Source organism: Lissotriton helveticus, chromosome 1_2 (genome assembly GCF_964261635.1).
Source record: "Lissotriton helveticus chromosome 1_2, aLisHel1.1, whole genome shotgun sequence".
Taxonomy (NCBI): Eukaryota; Metazoa; Chordata; class Amphibia; order Caudata; family Salamandridae; genus Lissotriton; species Lissotriton helveticus.
The window spans coordinates 240128669-240148883 of NC_136058.1; positions in this window are offsets into that span (position 1 = coordinate 240128669).

Genomic DNA, 20215 nt, shown 5'->3' on the forward strand with positions numbered 1-20215 from the left:
GCAGGAACTGTGTGTCGAATGACAAGGGATTGAAATGTGTGACTCAACCTATGGTTATTCCTGAGACTCCTCAGAAGGTGTGGGTGAGAGTAAGTATACATTTTTGGGGGCTTTTTCAGGTTTTGCCACAGGCAAAGTGATTTACCATTGTTCTGATTGACCATTTGTCAAAGTGGCTGGAAATTAAATTCATTCAAGAACCTAATACCAGAAATGTGTTAACATTTCTCCCTGATGTTTTTGCTAGGGAAGGTTTCCTTTCAGAACTTTTAACAGACAACAGAGTGCAATTTGTTTCTTTTGAGATGGACGGGTTTTGGATAGGTGCAGGAATCAAATCCAAGAGGTGAAGTTTTTATCATCCCCAAGGGGAATGGTCAGATTGAGAGGGCCAACAGGATGGTCTCCAAATCTGTCAGAGGGGCTGTAATTGAAGGTGTTGATGTGGTAGATGCGGTACATGCCCTGCTCTAGACGTATCACAATATCCCCCACAATGTGACAGAGATTACACCATTTAAGGCTCTTAGGGGCCGGGGTACACATGATTTGTTGAAGCCTGCATGGTTGAAAAATGTATCAAAGGTCAAAGCTAGCAGTGTGAATGCACACGATGTTGAAGCACTAAGGGTATCATTTAGCAATGTCAAGCAAAAAGTAAAAAGAGGTATGACATGATTAAAGGGACTATGAATGTGTTGTTTGAGAAAGGTGATTATTTGCAGGTGAAATTACCTCATGCAAAATGTGTTAAGGGAAATTTGAGGTTTGGTGCTGCTTTTCAAGTGGAAGAAGTGAGAATGCATCTGCAGCAACATTTCAAAATGGTCAGTGGTGGAACTGTGCGAGATTAGTTAAAGTGGCAGCCCCAGTGCAGGTTTGTAAGGAGTCTGTTAAGGGCTAACCAAGGTACCATGCAACTACTCCAATTGAAAAGCGGGTTCATAAATTTCCAGGAAGATTCAGATATTTCGTCAAGACTTAGAACATTAAGGCATGTTCTGTCATCCTTATAGGTATATTTTTTTTCTCTTGGAGTCTATAATTCTGTAGTTCTGAAGCTGTCGTATAGAACTGTCCGTTGTTTTGCATTTCATTTTCATCCTAGGTTACTTACATTGGCATCATATTGTTATGTATAGTTCTGCAATCAATTTGTAGATTCATTTTTTGGGGGGGATATTGCATTGTTCTGTTTTTTTATGTCATTTGAACTTTTTGTTGGTGTGTTTTGGAGGTGTTTTATATCTGCATATGTATTCAGAGAGAGCTGGTTCATGCCAATGCCAGCTTGTGACATCTCTGCGCCGCGTCACTGCCTTTGACAGTTGATTAGAACGTAAGGCAGCAGTGCGGCAGTTGGAGTGGCAGACAGCAGGTGTTGATGAGTGGCTGTATTGGTTTTACTTTTCACTTCAAATAAATAACCTGTCAGCTATGATGTGTCCTACGATTGTTCTCCATGTAATAATTTTGTTTTTTTTTAAAGGACGTGATTTGGCTTTTTAGTGTACATTAAATATATGGCAGTCTTTTAACTGATTCATAACACAAAGCTTCACTTTTATCTACACCTGTAGTAATACCAAAGAGTGCCCCTGCAAGTGAATATTTTACATTCCATATACACATGGCAGGCTTCTATGCTTTCTACATTCACCACTCCGAAAAGTGCATGCCCCTCCAAGCAATGTTAGCCACATTGGGGGCACCAGCTTGAGGATTCTGCACAAGGAGTCTACTGCATGTGAAAAGAATAGGAAATGTCCACTATTCTGTAAGGTACCATGCAAGCAGTATCAAAGAGAGATGTTATCACAGAACAGGATCCTAGGTGCTAACCCTGAAACCACCACACAGAGTCTTAGAGGCAGAACAGCTGCCTGCACATCTATGGCTGATATATTTGGAGATGGAACTAGTGTCTTCAGCCAGGTCATAGGTCTCAAATAGACCAATCCCAGGCTCACACACTAACTTATTGTTTACCATGCCTAACTGCCTTGCTGGTCGATGTCTAACAAAGGTCACCTTTTGTACAACACCTTTCACACAACGTGCCTGTAACTATGAGTGGTGAATGCCAATGTTAGAGCCTGCTTAAAGTCCATGCAGTTTTGACTGGTGCTTTGTAATATACAACCTAATTGAATTATCCATCTTTTGTTACAAGCTTCTAGTGAAATTCATTGTGAAACCTTCCCATCTTCCCCTGTAAAATCGCATTTCAATTCTATTTAGTTTTCATCGTTGTTGCTGCCCTAAAATGTTTAAAACACTCTATTCACCACTAACTTCTCAAAATGTTCTTAATGGATATGCTTCAAGTTATTTTAAAGTAGTAGCAAGTTAATTCAAAACTTCACTTATTAAGTTGAACGGAATTAGGAAACTTCACATTTTACAAAGCAGATGACGTTTCCTATATTTACATGAGGTAAGGTTTATCCTTTCAGGCCTTCCATGTGGGATGATTTCCTGATGCAGAATGGCCCAGACCCTCTAGCAAAATAATTTTGATTTTGGAGGCTGGGTATCCACCTCCTGAGCTCGGAGGTCTGGGGAGGGCTCTGAGATGAGTCTAGCTTATTTTCTTTTTAACAATTTTTAACAAAAAGAACTTCATAAGCTTTGTATTTCATAAAGCTTTGAGCTGTTTCGAAAATACAAAGTTGGAATTCAGCCTACCTTACACCCTTCTTCTTTAATTCCCATCTAATTGATATGATTTAAAGTTGGGTCGTAACAAGTTGATTGAGTGTCCTTTAATATGCACCATAAAACATCCTTGTAGTATTCCTTCACAAAGAATAACATGGTATGCACCTAAATGTTGAAACCAGAATATTGATGGCAAAGAATATTGAAGACAGACTATCGAATTAAAAATATCGGCAGGTAAGTAAGTATAGAGGGGCAGATTTTCAAGCCCCTTGCGCATCTTTTACGCCGCCGTTGCTTCACTTTTGTGATGCAGCAGCAGCGCAAAAGATGCGCCATGGTGCGGGGTATTTACAATGTGACGCATCTGGGAGATGCGTCACGTTGTAAAGCCCTGCGCCAGAAGGAGGCGTTCCTGCGCAGGGGGCCTCCTAAAAGTGGCAGAGTGAAATCTACAAGATTTGACTCAGTCACTTTTGTGCCCATGCTGCGTCAAAACCCAGCGCCTGCTTGAAGACGTGGGTCCCTTGCTCACTAGGCCACCGGAGTCAAGCTATCCTGGCTGAAGACGGCTGATAGCCAGAAACCGGTCCTTGGATGCTTGATTCCGTTCCAAGGAAGACATGGCTTGGCAGTTCGGGCTGGACTGTTCCCATGAGGCACAGGGTCAACACTGATTTGCATATGTCTGAACTGGTGTGGCTTGGTGAGCAAAATAACGATGGATTAAACCCAGATCCGTGACTGGGGGTGAATGTTTTGCCATTGTGCAACATTCCGTCCATCATCTTGTTTCTTTTGCTGTTCACCCTATGTGGGAAGGGTATGCCCAGACGTGGGTCCCTTGCTCACTAGGCCACTGGAGTCAAGCTATTTTGGCTGAAGACAGCTGATAGCCAGAAACCGGTCCTAGGATGCTTGATTCCAGTCCAAGGAAGACATGGCTTGGCAGTTCGGGCTGGACTGTTCCCATGAGGCACAGGGTCAAGACTGATTTGCATATGGCCATGTCTGAACTGGGGTGGCTTGGTGAGCAAAATAACGATGGATTAAACCCAGATCTGTGACTGGGGGTGAATGTTTTGCCATTGTGCAACATTCCGTCCATCATCTTGTTTGTTTTGCTGTTCACCCTATGTGGGAAGGGTATGCCCAGACGTGGGTCCCTTGCTCACTAGGCCACTGGAGTCAAGCTATCCTGTCTGAAGACAGCTGATAGCCAGAAACCGGTCCTAGGATGCTTGATTCCGGTCCAAGGAAGACATGGCTTGGCAGTTCAGGCTGGACTGTTCCCATGAGGCACAGGGTCAAGACTGATTTGCATATGGCCATGTCTGAACTGGGTGGCTTGGTGAGCAAAATAACGATGGATTAAACCCAGATCTGTGACTGGGGGTGAATGTTTTGCCATTGTGCAACATTCCGTCCATCATCTTCTTTGTTTTGCTGTTCACCCTATGTGGGAAGGGTATGCCCAGACGTGGGTCCCTTGCTCACTAGGCCACTGGAGTCAAGCTATTTTGGCTGAAGACAGCTGATAGCCAGAAACCGGTCCTAGGATGCTTGATTCCAGTCCAAGGAAGACATGGCTTGGCAGTTTGGGCTGGACTGTTCCCATGAGGCACAGGGTCAAGACTGATTTGCATATGGCCATGTCTGAACTGGGGTGGCTTGGTGAGCAAAATAACGATGGATTAAACCCAGATCTGTGACTGGGGGTGAATGTTTTGCCATTGTGCAACATTCCGTCCATCATCTTGTTTGTTTTGCTGTTCACCCTATGTGGGAAGGGTATGCCCAGACGTGGGTCCCTTGCTCACTAGGCCACTGGAGTCAAGCTATCCTGTCTGAAGACAGCTGATAGCCAGAAACCGGTCCTAGGATGCTTGATTCCGGTCCAAGGAAGACATGGCTTGGCAGTTCGGGCTGGACTGTTCCCATGAGGCACAGGGTCAAGACTGATTTGCATATGGCCATGTCTGAACTGGGGTGGCTTGGTGAGCAAAATAACGATGGATTAAACCCAGATCTGTGACTGGGGGTGAATGTTTTGCCATTGTGCAACATTCCGTCCATCATCTTGTTTGTTTTGCTGTTCACCCAATGTGGGAAGGGTATGCCCAGACGTGGGTCCCTTGCTCACTAGGCCACTGGAGTCAAGATATCCTGGCTGAAGATGGCTGATAGCCAGAAACCGGTCCTAGGGTGCTTGATTCCGGTCCAAGGAAGACATGGCTTGGCAGTTCGGGCTGGACTGTTCCCATGAGGCACAGGGTCAAGACTGATTTGCATATAGCCATGTCTGAACTGGGGTGGCTTGGTGAGCAAAATAACGATGGATTAAACCCAGATCTGTGACTGGGGGTGAATGTTTTGACATTGTGCAACATTCCGTCCATCATCTTGTTTGTTTTGCAGCAGCGGCGCAAAAGATGCGCCATGTTGCGGGGTATTTACAATGTGACGCATCTGGGAGATGCGTCACGTTGTAAAGCCCTGCGCCAGAAGGAGATGTTCCTGTGCAGGGGGCCTCCTAAAAGTGGCTGAGTGAACTCTACAAGATTTGACTCAGTCACTTTTGTGCCCATGCTGCGTCAAAACCCAGCACCTGCTTGAAGCAGGCGTAAGGATTGACTTAGCATTGGACAGATAGGGCCCCCCAGAGCATTGCTGGAGCTGCGTCCAGCAATGTGCCGCCTTTACGGCACAGATGTGTGACTCATCTGCGCCGTTTTTGCCCCATGGTGCGCTGCATTGTAAATGCGGCGCACCAATGGTGGCGGAGCTGCGCGCACAATAACTGACGCATCCCTGCTGATATGCAGGGATCCGTCACTTATTGTTAATCTGCCCCAGAGTTTCTATGCCTTACTCCACACTAATGTACTTAAGCGTTATGTAGCTGTGGAGTTAGGAACAGTATTCTATTCTTCCCTACATGCACTTAGCTTACGATATTCTGTCCTCAATATTCTAGTACCATGATATTTTGGGGCATCGATATTTAGCAGTATAACCAGTATTCGTCAAAGAATGCACCTACAGAGCACATCTTTTATGTTTGTTCAGAGCTGACGGCCATGCCCCCCTAAACATATACTTCTGATACCAGTCTGTCTATTGAGCTCCTAAAATAGACTCATAATCCACTGCAAAAGGTTATAAAACGTAGAATGATCTTCAAATCGCTTTGTAGATTTAGTTTGATTTCACTTGTATATTTCAACTTTGCAAGAGTACAAGACAGTTGTACTTTTTTGAGGATTTGTTACCGACAGCTTTAGTTTGATTTAGGTATTCTGAGTTTCAATTTGTGTCTATGAGTTGGCATGTTAGGAATCAGCGGATATTGATGTAAGTTAATTACTTTCCATTGGCACACAGGTCAAGTACCACCATAACTCATCTTCCACAACGAGTGCATAATGAAGAGACTTGATATAATTATCCTATTCCTACCCATATTTTGTATGTTTAATTTGTGGAATAGAAATTTCTACATCAGAGTGCATAGAGTTGGTTTCAGAGAGATACCCATTGTCTATTAGCTTTTTCTGGTAAATGGAAAATTGTTATGGCCAGATATTAAAACTATCTCTTAATGCATTTAAAAACCCCATTACATATTGCAGACCACAGAGCCCAGCAGAAGCTACAAGTCAGAGTGGTGAAGTCCAGTCTCTCTTAGCTCATTTTCATTTCCCTTTTTCTACTACTAGCTCTCATATTCTTGTGTATGTGGTCACTGGCAGAGGCAGTGAGAGAAAGTTAGAGAGCTTTGCCTTCGTATTGCTCTCTTCCTTTCCCATTTGCCACCTCCCTCTGCCTCCTCCAAAGTCGGACTGGCCTACAGGGCAACCAACAGTGCACAAAGGGGAGGTCTTTCATACCAATGTATGGGCTATTGTTTTGGCTGGTTGTGGGCCCTTTTTATGTTCTGGTGAGCTGATGTGACTGTTGAATTCTCTGATATTATCACAAGTATGGCCTACAGCTAGCAGAAATGCATACAGTCTCCTACACCTTGCAAAACACCTATATAGCTTGTCTTTATACGTTTAAAACTGCCCTGATTAAAAAATATGGGCCATTTTTTTAGTTATCTGATTTACTAATGGGGGCCACTGTTAATTTGGCGCCCAGACTTATTTTCTCTACCAATCTGACCCTTAGGTCCCAAGACTAATGTGCCGCATCTGAGTTTCCAACTTTTATTAATAACCCATTGGTTTTCCAAATATAATTATTCTTCTTGTACAATCATGTTGCTAATTTCCCCTAGCTCATTGAAGCCATGAGGTTATTTTATTCACTCTACAAAATACGATTACCATTACATCAAATCACTGTGTGCAGGATTGTTGGAAATGGGATCCCTGGCTGGCCAGGGCTTTCGCCAAAGTCAGTCAGAGACCACCACCCCCAAGTCAGGGCAAGGGAGTTACACGCCAAGATAACCCCTACTCACCCTCTAGGTAACGTGGCGCGAGCAGCAAGGCTAAACTTGGAGGCGATGTAAGTTAAGTATTTGTGCACGCACCCCAGCAACAACTCCCAGGGCCCACCACAAAGGAAACTCCACACAAGGTTATATAAAAATAGCCTTTGTATTACACCAAAACACATTAGATAAAACACACACTTTACAATGTGCCAGAGGCACGGGCAGAATTTACAAGGGATTATTACAAGACAGGGCCACCTGGGCCACTGTCAGGAATCAGAAGTAGCACTTTCAGAAATAGCACTTAGTACATAGAATATAGCACAAAATAGCACACAACCAGTAATCACTGGTAACCAGGACCTCACTAGCACCACCTGTACTAGGGAGAAAACAACCACCTACACATCACAATACCTGTGGGGGTGGAAGCACATAACACATGATGCAATGCATAACATTCATTCAGAGGTGTAAGGGAGGAAAACACATGATGCATCACAATACATTCAGAGGTGTAACAATAACATTGCGCAAAACTTAGATCAGTCACCACCTGTGACAGTCCCTGTGTCCCAATGGCAGGGCCTAAACGTCGCAGTTGCCCACAAAGTGCTGGGCAACTGGTGCAGGGAAAGTTTGGGCAACGTTGGAGCCTCTCTGGCTCAAGAACCACCACTGTGGCACTGTGGGGCCTCTCTGGGCTCCTGGACAAGAAATGGGGCTTCAGAGCCTCTCAGGGCTCTCCAAACGAATATGGGCACCAGAGCCTCTCTCAGGCGTTTCCTTCCAGAACCATTGGGCCCCAGGAGCCTCTCTGGGCTCCTCAACAAATAGCGCCTGGAGCCTCGTGGCGCCAACAAACAAATGCCACCTTGGAACCCTCTCTGGGCTCCAACAACAAAGGTGCAGCCTCGCTGGGCTGTGGGGGCCCCTCACGGGGGACCCTCGAGCACGTGGGGTGCTTCTGGGGTGAGTCCCCCCCTCTGGGGACTCAGGACGACAAATGGCAGCAAGAGCCTCTCTGGCTCGGGTTGGAGTCCCCCTCTTGGGGACTCGAATTGCCCAGAGATGCCCCCTAAGAGCCTCTCTGGCTCTAAACGCAAGGGCGCGAGGTCGCGCTGCTGAGGGGGCAGGGGGGGGCGGACACCGACAGCGTGTCCCGGCGCCCCTCCCTTCGCTTCTGGCAACACTCACTATGACGCGGCCGGCTGCTTACTCTGTCTCCCGCCTGGCCTCGTCACGCAGCCATCCGCCTGACTTCCTCCGGGGCTGCCAATGGCAGCGCGGCCCTGGGGGTAGGGAGGCGGGACTTCCGGGTCGCTGCGGGCAGCGCGGCGGCTCGCTTTTAGGCAGGCAGGCGGTCTCCCATGATCCGAGGAGTGGGCTCCCTCGTGATCCACATAAATCACGGGCAAACAAAGCGGCAAGGAGCGGGGTGGCACCCACGCCGCCAAAGCAAATATAAAGCGAGGTAGGCACTCGCTAGGCACCGCAATTTCGGGCTGATGCCGGCTCTCAAAGTGCTAGCTGCGCTAGCGTCTAAGAAAAGGCGGGGCCAAATGTAGCCAAGGGATTCCAGCGCTCCCCAGCGCTGAAGGGCAGAGAGCAGCGCTCTCAGTGCTGCAGGCACAGCACAAGCTCCAGCAGGGGCTGGAGGCAGGCAGGGGGGCAAGGCAGGGCCAGAGCCAGCACACTGGGTCTCCAGGCAGGGAGACACCCCAAGTGGCGGTCCTCCTGGCCCCAGTAGCAGCAACAGCCCCCTCTGGCAGGATCCAAAAGCAGAACAACATTTGTGGGGACACAGCCCCATTTTTATTCAGCATTCCTTTGTCTGAATGTGCAGAGTGGGGGCGGAACCAGTCGCAGCTGGTTCTTGAGTACTCTGTTTACCTCAGCCACCCTCTCTATTCACTGGCAGGGCTTGGGTCATTAGACACACCACAGGGGGGCGGAGCCAGCATTGTGTGGGGAAAACCCAGCCCATCCAGGACACAGGTACACTCCTCCCACACATCACTCATGCTAATCTCCCACTCACCACCGGGCAGACCCATCCAGACTTCCTGGAGCCTGGCATGCCAGCCAGCTCCAGCCAATCACACGCCAGCACCCTCACAGCACACGTACAGCCATGTCTAGAAATGGAGCTTCGCTACTAGACACATACATGCTGCATACACCATCTCGCAGCATTCACTCTCACGAGTTCACACATACCAGACTCAAGCCTGTACACCCCACGCATCAGGAACTACCAGGGACACATACATTCCCCATGCATTCCTATGGGCGGGCAGGCCGAGCTCAGCACATGCACTCAGAGTGCGCACGCACTTTCCCCTGGGACACAGTGAAAGTGCGCAGAATCCAAAAATCACCATCTCCAGGTCACCATTTCAAGCAAAAAGTCTAGGGGTGAACCTGCCCTAAGGGCCAAAGTCCAACATAACCCCCTTCCAGCCAAAACGCAGGGGAGACCAATCACCACCGTGATGGACTTTCCTGCTTGGGGCGATAGAACACGGACGCAGGCCCGCAACTGCAGGGACACCCTCCTGTTCTACGCCACGGTGAACCCATGGGATTCCCTCTAAACACACTGCCTGGACCAACTGGGCTACCCCACTGGTACTCCCAAGTTGTCCGCGGCCAGGACCAGGCCCTGGGCCACCCAGGTGCCACTGGTCCATGCCAATTCGCAGAGCGGGGGGTAGTAACCCCTGGCACATAGGAGCCATTCTCCACTCTTCCTGTCTGCAAGACAGGACTAGACTGCCACTGGTTCTCCAGCCTAGGGCCTACAACCTCAGGCGGACCAGGAGTCTCAGGGAAGGCTCTCCTCCCCTTACCTCTTCTCCTAGGGTTCCTCCTCCTCCGGCGAGGGGTACACCTAGAACGCCATTCCAACCCAGGGCTTATCCACTCAGGTTGCACCGGGGTCAGAGGTGGGCTCTCCCACCCTCTGCACCCCCTTCCAGAGGTCTGCCCTCTCCCACCTGGAGAAGTTCCTCTGGAAGAAGAACCGGTCAGGACACTGGTTACAGTCGTCCTACCCTTCAGGTCAGGCAGATCCTGAACCTGGCCTTCCAACCTCTGGTCTAAAACCTTCGGTGGAACAATTGCCTGGCACTCCAGGACTTCTGGGGACTCACACACAATCCCCCTGAGGCTGACAAATGACACATCTGTTGTGTGATTGTCTGTCTGGCGCAGATCTCCCGCCCTCTGTCCACCTGACAGTGCGTGACGATCCCCCAGACCAGAAGTGGCGCCACCCGGGTCACTACACGGGAACCTAGCCCAACTGGGTAGTCCCTGACCCACTGGTCCTTCCACTGGGGAACTCCCCCAATCACTCCTCACTCTGGACTCCTGTACCCTCCCTACCGGAGCGGTACTGCCAGACTCTAGAACCACAGGAGCTCTGGTTACAGACGCTCCAGGTCCTCTACTCACTAGGAGATCCTCCTCAACTGGGTTAACAGGACAGCCTAGGTCCCCAACCTGGTGTTCCCTCAAGAAACCACCCAGGTTCTGAGACAGGGCTTCGGGCCTCTGGGGGCTCTCAGCCACCCACTGACTCCTGCTCCACTGAGCCAGGCAGTCAGCCCCTACACCCTTCTCACTAACCAGGGACCTAGCTGGGCTACACTGAGCCTCTTCCACCACGCTGGACTGGAAGATCCCTGACCCACTATTTTTGGAGTCACTCCCTAATGACTCTACAGAACCCCTGGTACCTTCCCAGCGGTCTGCTTCCTCTGCAAGGTCCCAAGGACAAAAACATTTCAACTTCAGCAGGTGCTGGCGCAACTCTGGACACACAACACTGAGCAACTGCTCTTTGAGGAACATATTCACTACTCCGTCCCTCTCATCGTCCGGGTTAGCCGCCAGCCAATCCTCCATTGCATCAGAACAGTCATCCACAAAATACCCCCACTTCTGGTGAGGCGGTTTCCTATGGTTCCTGAACTTCAACCTGTTCTCCTCCTCTTGGGAAACAGGTTCCAGACTGGGGGAACTGGGACTGGGATTTCCTACACTGAAATCTAAATAGCTGCCACCACTGGATTCAACCCTCCCTGGGGGATCCAGAAACTCAACACTGCGCGCAGGGGATAGTCTACCCTCCAGAGCTACTTTGCCTCTGGTGGCGGCCCTCTCAGCCTCCTCTATCCTTTCCTGCGCTAAGACCCTCTCGGTCTCTAGCTGTTGCTTCTTAACCTTCAGCTGTTGCTTTCTAACGCCCAGCTGTGCCATAGCCTGGGCATGCTCCAACCTGAGCTTTTCTAAAGCCAGCTGGTGCTCCCTTTCTCTCCTCCTATCTTCCAGCTCCTCTGGGGACAGAAAAAGGGATGAGGCGCTGCCTCCTACGCCGGACCCAGCAAGGGACTCCCTATCTATGGGGTCCTCACTATCTGCTGGCGTCCCTGTGCTATCATCTTCTTCCTCCTCCTCAGACTCTTCAGGGCTCCCCTCTGACCCACCACCCTCATGGTGTGAGACCCGGGCCCTCTCCTCACTGTGCTCACGCTCCCAGTCCTCCTTCTGCCATTGGATTAGGTTACCCCTAAGTTGGGACTGGGTGTCTGACTCATTCACTGCAATGTCTCTCTCTTCGCAAAACTCTCTCAGTTCATGCAAAAACAGACCCCAGACATTAAAAGCAGACTCCATCTTGGCAAGATGCTTACAGACACGTGCAACACAGGGGACTTAACAATCTGAAGTAAGAGTACACAATTCCAAAACTTCAACAATCTCCTTATCAAAGAGAACTCATACTCATGCGTCCAGGAAAACACACCATTCATCCACACACACCCTCCCCTCGGATCGGTAAGGCAGTTTCTACCACCCCTGACTTCTCAACCTGACCAAAAGCGACACAGGTACCAAACTCTGGAAGCAGGGCGGGGGACAAATGTACTGAACACAATTATAAAATGACCCTCTTCAGGAGAAGAAACAATGGAATTTCAAAAACAATCCCCTAAAAATGTGGTCATCTAAAATGCAGAGCTTTGTGGTATGGCCAGCTGCTACTAAGGTACAAGGCAAACACAAATCCTTATCCTCACCGCTTGCCGCCAATGTTGGAAATGGGATCCCTGGCTGGCCAGGGCTTTCGCCAAAGTCAGTCAGAGACCACCACCCCCAAGTCAGGGCAAGGGAGTTACACGCCAAGATAACCCCTACTCACCCTCTAGGTAACGTGGCGCGAGCAGCAAGGCTAAACTTGGAGGCGATGTAAGTTAATTATTTGCGCACGCACCCCAGCAACAACTCCCAGGGCCCACCACAAAGGAAACTCCACACAAGGTTATATAAAAATAGCCTTTGTATTACACCAAAACACATTAGATAAAACACACACTTTACAATGTGCCAGAGGCACGGGTAGAATTTACAAGGGATTATTACAAGACAGGGCCACCTGGGCCACTGTCAGGAATCAGAAGTAGCACTTTCAGAAATAGCACTTAGTACATAGAATATAGCACAAAATAGCACACAACCAGTAATCACTGGTAACCAGGACCTCACTAGCACCACCTGTACTAGGGAGAAAACAACCACCTACACATCACAATACCTGTGGGGGTGGAAGCACATAACACATGATGCAATGCATAACATTCATTCAGAGGTGTAAGGGAGGAAAACACATGATGCATCACAATACATTCAGAGGTGTAACAATAACATTGCGCAAAACTTAGATCAGTCACCACCTGTGACAGTCCCTGTGTCCCAATGTCAGGGCCTAAACGTCGCAGTTGCCCACAAAGTGCTGGGCAACTGGTGCAGGGAAAGTTTGGGCAACGTTGGAGCCTCTCTGGCTCAAGAACCACCACTGTGGCACTGTGGGGCCTCTCTGGGCTCCTGGACAAGAAATGGGGCTTCAGAGCCTCTCAGGGCTCTCCAAATTAATATGGGCACCAGAGCCTCTCTCAGGCGTTTCCTTCCAGAACCATTGGGCCCCAGGAGCCTCTCTGGGCTCCTCAACAAATAGCGCCTGGAGCCTCGTGGCGCCAACAAACAAATGCCACCTTGGAACCCTCTCTGGGCTCCAACAACAAAGGTGCAGCCTCGCTGGGCTGTGGGGGCCCCTCACGGGGGACCCTCGAGCACGTGGGGCGCTTCTGGGGTGAGTCCCCCTCTCTGGGGACTCAGGACGACAAATGGCAGCAAGAGCCTCTCTGGCTCGGGTTGGAGTCCCCCTCTTGGGGACTCGAATTGCCCAGAGATGCCCCCTAAGAGCCTCTCTGGCTCTAAACGCAAGGGCGCGAGGTCGCGCTGCTGAGGGGGCAGGGGGGGGCGGACACCGACAGCGTGTCCCGGCGCCCCTCCCTTCGCTTCTGGCAACACTCACCGGCTCTGGCTGCTGCAGGACGGCTCCTCTCGTGCTGCTCCTCTCTGGGCGGTGCTGCAGGGGCCGCGGGCGGGGCTCCCCCTCACTCTGGAGCCTCGCCGAGATGCTGTAGGCTGCTTCCTGCGTCTCCTGTCCCTCCGCTCCTCCGATGACGCGGCAGGGGGGGCTCGACCGCCTGGGCCAATCCCAGCGCGGCCGGGCTATGACGCGGCCGGCTGCTTACTCTGTCTCCCGCCTGGCCTCGTCACGCAGCCATCCGCCTGACTTCCTCCGGGGCTGCCAATGGCAGCGCGGCCCTGGGGGTAGGGAGGCGGGACTTCCGGGTCGCCGCGGGCAGCGCGGCGGCTCGCTTTTAGGCAGGCAGGTGGGCTCCCATGATCCGAGGAGTGGGCTCCCTCGTGATCCACATAAATCACGGGCAAACAAAGCGGCAAGGAGCGGGGTGGCACCCGCGCCGCCAAAGCAAATATAAAGCGAGGTAGGCACTCGCTAGGCACTGCAATTTCGGGCTGATGCCGGGTGGGCACCGGCTGGCTCTCAAAGCGCTAGCTGCACTAGCCTCTAAGAAAAGGCGCTCCCAAGCGCCACCGGGCCAAATGTAGCCAAGGGATTCCAGCGCTCCCCAGCGCTGAAGGGCAGAGAGCAGCGCTCTCAGTGCTGCAGGCACAGCACAAGCTCCAGCAGGGGCTGGAGGCAGGCAGGGGGGCAAGGCAGGGCCAGAGCCAGCACACTGGGTCTCCAGGCAGGGAGACACCCCAAGTGGCGGTCCTCCTGGCCCCAGTAGCAGCAACAGCCCCCTCTGGCAGGATCCAAAAGCAGAACAACATCTGTGGGGACACAGCCCCATTTTTATACAGCATTCCTTTGTCTGAAGGTGCAGAGTGGGGGCGGAACCAGTCGCAGCTGGTTCTTGAGTACTCTGTTTACCTCAGCCACCCTCTCTATTCACTGGCAGGGCTTGGGTCATTAGACACACCACAGGGGGGCGGAGCCAGCATTGTGTGGGGAAAACCCAGCCCATCCAGGACACAGGTACACTCCTCCCACACATCACTCATGCTAATCTCCCACTCACCACCGGGCAGACCCATCCAGACTTCCTGGAGCCTGGCATGCCAGCCAGCTCCAGCCAATCACACGCCAGCACCCTCACAGCACACGTACAGCCATGTCTAGAAATGGAGCTTCGCTACTAGACACATACATGCTGCATACACCATCTCGCAGCATTCACTCTCACGAGTTCACACATACCAGACTCAAGCCTGTACACCCCACGCATCAGGAACTACCAGGGACACATACATTCCCCATGCATTCCTATGGGCGGGCAGGCCTAGCTCAGCACATGCACTCAGAGTGCGCACGCACTTTCCCCTGGGACACAGTGAAAGTGCGCAGAATCCAAAAATCACCATCTCCAGGTCACCATTTCAAGCAAAAAGTCTAGGGGTGAACCTGCCCTAAGGGCCAAAGTCCAACATAACCCCCTTCCAGCCAAAACGCAGGGGAGACCAATCACCACCGTGATGGACTTTCCTGCTTGGGGCGATAGAACACGGACGCAGGCCCGCAACTGCAGGGACACCCTCCTGTTCTACGCCACGGTGAACCCATGGGATTCCCTCTAAACACACTGTCTGGACCAACTGGGCTACCCCACTGGTACTCCCAAGTTGTCCGCGGCCAGGACCAGGCCCTGGGCCACCCAGGTGCCACTGGTCCATGCCAATTCGCAGAGCGGGGGGTAGTAACCCCTGGCACATAGGAGCCATTCTCCACTCTTCCTGTCTGCAAGACAGGACTAGACTGCCACTGGTTCTCCAGCCTAGGGCCTACAACCTCAGGCGGACCAGGAGTCTCAGGGAAGGCTCTCCTCCCCTTACCTCTTCTCCTAGGGTTCCTCCTCCTCCGGCGAGGGGTACACCTAGGACGCCATTCCAACCCAGGGCTTATGCACTCAGGTTGCACCGGGGTCACAGGTGGGCTCTCCCACCCTCTGCACCCCCTTCCAGAGGTCTGCCCTCTCCCACCTGGAGAAGTTCCTCTGGAAGAAGAACCGGTCAGGACACTGGTTACAGTCGTCCTACCCTTCAGGTCAGGCTGATCCTGAACCTGGCCTTCCAACCTCTGGTCTAAAACCTTCAGTGGAACAATTGCCTGGTACTCCAGGACTTCTGGGGACTCACACACAATCCCCCTGAGGCTGACAAATGACACATCTGTTGTGTGATTGTCTGTCTGGCGCAGATCTCCCGCCCTCTGTCCACCTGACAGTGCGTGACGATCCCCCAGACCAGAAGTGGCGCCACCCGGGTCACTACACGGGAACCTAGCCCAACTGGGTAGTCCCTGACCCACTGGTCCTTCCACTGGGGAACTCCCCCAATCACTCCTCACTCTGGACTCCTGTACCCTCCCTACCGGAGCGGTACTGCCAGACTCTAGAACCACAGGAGCTCTGGTTACAGACGCTCCAGGTCCTCTACTCACTAGGAGATCCTCCTCAACTGGGTTAACAGGACAGCCTAGGTCCCCAACCTGGTGTTCCCTCAAGAAACCACCCAGGTTCTGAGACAGGGCTTCGGGCCTCTGGGGGCTCTCAGCCACCCACTGACTCCTGCTCCACTGAGCCAGGCAGTCAGCCCCTACACCCTTCTCACTAACCAGGGACCTAGCTGGGCTACACTGAGCCTCTTCCACCACGCTGGGCTGGAAGATCCCTGACCCACTACTTTTGGAGTCACTCCCTAATGACTCTACAGAACCCCTGGTACCTTCCCAGCGGTCTGCTTCCTCTGCAAGGTCCCAAGGACAAAAACATTTCAACTTCAGCAGGTGCTGGCGCAACTCTGGACACACAACACTGAGCAACTGCTCTTTGAGGAACATATTCACTACTCCGTCCCTCTCATCGTCCGGGTTAGCCGCCAGCCAATCCTCCATTGCATCAGAACAGTCATCCACAAAATACCCCCACTTCTGGTGAGGCGGTTTCCTATGGTTCCTGAACTTCAACCTGTTCTCCTCCTCTTGGGAAACAGGTTCCAGACTGGGGGAACTGGGACTGGGATTTCCTACACTGAAATCTAAATAGCTGCCACCACTGGATTCAACCCTCCCTGGGGGATCCAGAAACTCAACACTGCGCGCAGGGGATAGTCTACCCTCCAGAGCTACTTTGCCTCTGGTGGCGGCCCTCTCAGCCTCCTCTATCCTTTCCTGCGCTAAGACCCTCTCGGTCTCTAGCTGTTGCTTCTTAACCTCCAGCTGTTGCTTTCTAACGCCCAGCTGTGCCATAGCCTGGGCATGCTCCAACCTGAGCTTTTCTAAAGCCAGCTGGTGCTCCCTTTCTCTCCTCCTATCTTCCAGCTCCTCTGGGGACAGAAAAAGGGATGAGGCGCTGCCTCCTACGCCGGACCCAGCAAGGGACTCCCTATCTATGGGGTCCTCACTATCTGCTGGCGTCCCTGTGCTATCATCTTCTTCCTCCTCCTCAGACTCTTCAGGGCTCCCCTCTGACCCACCACCCTCATGGTGTGAGACCCGGGCCCTCTCCTCACTGTGCTCACGCTCCCAGTCCTCCTTCTGCCATTGGATTAGGTTACCCCTAAGTTGGGTCTGGGTGTCTGACTCATTCACTGCAATGTCTCTCTCTTCGCAAAACTCTCTCAGTTCATGCAAAAACAGACCCCAGACATTAAAAGCAGACTCCATCTTGGCAAGATGCTTACAGACACGTGCAACACAGGGGACTTAACAATCTGAAGTAAGAGTACACAATTCCAAAACTTCAACAATCTCCTTATCAAAGAGAACTCATACTCATGCGTCCAGGAAAACACACCATTCATCCACACACACCCTCCCCTCGGATCGGTAAGGCAGTTTCTACCACCCCTGACTTCTCAACCTGACCAAAAGCGACACAGGTACCAAACTCTGGAAGCAGGGCGGGGGACAAATGTACTGAACACAATTATAAAATGACCCTCTTCAGGAGAAGAAACAATGGAATTTCAAAAACAATCCCCTAAAAATGTGGTCATCTAAAATGCAGAGCTTTGTGGTATGGCCAGCTGCTACTAAGGTACAAGGCAAACACAAATCCTTATCCTCACCGCTTGCCGCCAATGTTGGAAATGGGATCCCTGGCTGGCCAGGGCTTTCGCCAAAGTCAGTCAGAGACCACCACCCCCAAGTCAGGGCAAGGGAGTTACACGCCAAGATAACCCCTACTCACCCTCTAGGTAACGTGGCGCGAGCAGCAAGGCTAAACTTGGAGGCGATGTAAGTTAAGTATTTGCGCACGCACCCCAGCAACAACTCCCAGGGCCCACCACAAAGGAAACTCCACACACGGTTATATAAAAATAGCCTTTGTATTACACCAAAACACATTAGATAAAACACACACTTTACAATGTGCCAGAGGCACGGGCAGAATTTACAAGGGATTATTACAAGACAGGGCCACCTGGGCCACTGTCAGGAATCAGAAGTAGCACTTTCAGAAATAGCACTTAGTACATAGAATATAGCACAAAATAGCACACAACCAGTAATCACTGGTAACCAGGACCTCACTAGCACCACCTGTACTAGGGAGAAAACAACCACCTACACATCACAATACCTGTGGGGGTGGAAGCACATAACACATGATGCAATGCATAACATTCATTCAGAGGTGTAAGGGAGGAAAACACATGATGCATCACAATACATTCAGAGGTGTAACAATAACATTGCGCAAAACTTAGATCAGTCACCACCTGTGACAGTCCCTGTGTCCCAATGTCAGGGCCTAAACGTCGCAGTTGCCCACAAAGTGCTGGGCAACTGGTGCAGGGAAAGTTTGGGCAACGTTGGAGCCTCTCTGGCTCAAGAACCACCACTGTGGCACTGTGGGGCCTCTCTGGGCTCCTGGACAAGAAATGGGGCTTCAGAGCCTCTCAGGGCTCTCCAAATTAATATGGGCACCAGAGCCTCTCTCAGGCGTTTCCTTCCAGAACCATTGGGCCCCAGGAGCCTCTCTGGGCTCCTCAACAAATAGCGCCTGGAGCCTCGTGGCGCCAACAAACAAATGCCACCTTGGAACCCTCTCTGGGCTCCAACAACAAAGGTGCAGCCTCGCTGGGCTGTGGGGGCCCCTCACGGGGGACCCTCGAGCACGTGGGGCGCTTCTGGGGTGAGTCCCCCCCTCTGGGGACTCAGGACGACAAATGGCAGCAAGAGCCTCTCTGGCTCGGGTTGGAGTCCCCCTCTTGGGGACTCGAATTGCCCAGAGATGCCCCCTAAGAGCCTCTCTGGCTCTAAACGCAAGGGCGCGAGGTCGCGCTGCTGAGGGGGCAGGGGGGGGCGGACACCGACAGCGTGTCCCGGCGCCCCTCCCTTCGCTTCTGGCAACACTCACCGGCTCTGGCTGCTGCAGGACGGCTCCTCTCGCGCTGCTCCTCTCTGGGCGGCGCTGCAGGGGCCGCGGGCGGGGCTCCCCCTCACTCTGGAGCCTCGCCGAGATGCTGTAGGCTGCTTCCTGCGTCTCCTGTCCCTCCGCTCCTCCGATGACGCGGCAGGGGGGGCTCGACCGCCTGGGCCAATCCCAGCGCGGCCGGGCTATGACGCGGCCGGCTGCTTACTCTGTCTCCCGCCTGGCCTCGTCACGCAGCCATCCGCCTGACTTCCTCCGGGGCTGCCAATGGCAGCGCGGCCCTGGGGGTAGGGAGGCGGGACTTCCGGGTCGCCGCGGGCAGCGCGGCGGCTCGCTTTTAGGCAGGCAGGTGGGCTCCCATGATCCGAGGAGTGGGCTCCCTCGTGATCCACATAAATCACGGGCAAACAAAGCGGCAAGGAGCGGGGTGGCACCCGCGCCGCCAAAGCAAATATAAAGCGAGGTAGGCACTCGCTAGGCACTGCAATTTCGGGCTGATGCCGGGTGGGCACCGGCTGGCTCTCAAAGCGCTAGCTGCGCTAGCCTCTAAGAAAAGGCGCTCCCAAGCGCCACCGGGCCAAATGTAGCCAAGGGATTCCAGCGCTCCCCAGCGCTGAAGGGCAGAGAGCAGCGCTCTCAGTGCTGCAGGCACAGCACAAGCTCCAGCAGGGGCTGGAGGCAGGCAGGGGGGCAAGGCAGGGCCAGAGCCAGCACACTGGGTCTCCAGGCAGGGAGACACCCCAAGTGGCGGTCCTCCTGGCCCCATTAGCAGCAACAGCCCCCTCTGGCAGGATCCAAAAGCAGAACAACATCTGTGGGGACACAGCCCCATTTTTATACAGCATTCCTTTGTCTGAAGGTGCAGAGTGGGGGCGGAACCAGTCGCAGCTGGTTCTTGAGTACTCTGTTTACCTCAGCCACCCTCTCTATTCACTGGCAGGGCTTGGGTCATTAGACACACCACAGGGGGGCGGAGCCAGCATTGTGTGGGGAAAACCCAGCCCATCCAGGACACAGGTACACTCCTCCCACACATCACTCATGCTAATCTCCCACTCACCACCGGGCAGACCCATCCAGACTTCCTGGAGCCTGGCATGCCAGCCAGCTCCAGCCAATCACACGCCAGCACCCTCACAGCACACGTACAGCCATGTCTAGAAATGGAGCTTCGCTACTAGACACATACATGCTGCATACACCATCTCGCAGCATTCACTCTCACGAGTTCACACATACCAGACTCAAGCCTGTACACCCCACGCATCAGGAACTACCAGGGACACATACATTCCCC